We start from the raw sequence: 1,023 nt of genomic DNA on the forward strand, positions 1-1,023 counted from the left end.
TGCAACCAGCCCCCCCAAAGCCATTAAACCACCCACAAATGCTGCCCCCACACCCCCACGCACCCCTAAGTGCCTCCAAACCCTGCCGCAACATGGTCCCTGACTCCAGACCTTGCCCCTAAACTCTGTCCCAAAGTCCCAAACAGTCCTACAACCACTGCCAGAGCCAGTGCCCGCAGCAGTGAGGTGTTCTAAGAAACGTGGGCGGTGATGTGTGTCTGCCCCTGGACTCGGTGCCACTTTAGAGAAAAGGGAATTTACAGCGCTTCTTGGTGCAGAATGTTGACGGGTGGGTGCACAGATGACGAGCAGATTTTTCTCCCTTTTTCTCTGAGCTGCCTCTCAGAACCCTCTGTGCGTGCAAGATGTGACTGATGTGGGATAATCGTGCTGCGCGCAATGCTTCAGGAGAACATGAACGTAAAATTGCAGGCTAATGAATAACCTAAAAAAAATACAAGGCTCGGGAAAAGCCTAAGAGAACGCTGGCGGGCTCTGGGAAGCCCCGGGGATGCTGCAGAAAAGAGCGTGGCTCTTAGGCACCTCCTCAGAGCAGGAGAAATGCCTTCCTGCAGCCCATAGGACAACGGGTACTATTAACGACCACCTTGAATTCCTGAAAGCGTTGTGAAAGCGGAAGGGGCTGGGGAGGATGCGTAGCAGGTCGGGGACTACGTGTGAAGGTTCAGCAAGCAACAATGCCCTCTTAAGACAGAAACAGTTTAGTCTTAATAGGTGAACGTAGCTTTGAGTAACGGGAAGAGAAGCGCTTCTGTCAATGCCCCGGAAAGCCTTGGAGAAGCGGTCCAAAGATCTGATACCCTCACGGCCTCATCAGTCTTTTTGGTTTGTTTGGCAGGGTAGTCCACCGAAGGGGGACATCTTGAAGAGAAGCAGCTCGACCTAGCGATGCAGTTGTTGATTTTGGTCATCGCCTGTGAGGGCAGCATCCGAGCGTAAGAGGAATCTAGGAGCCGTATCGAAAAGGTAATAGGTTTGAAAGAGAGACGGACAAATCGAGTG

The sequence above is a fragment of the Apteryx rowi genome, unplaced genomic scaffold (assembly GCF_003343035.1).
Source record: "Apteryx rowi isolate R43461 unplaced genomic scaffold, aptRow1 scaffold_720, whole genome shotgun sequence".
In the NCBI taxonomy this organism is placed as follows: Eukaryota; Metazoa; Chordata; class Aves; order Apterygiformes; family Apterygidae; genus Apteryx; species Apteryx rowi.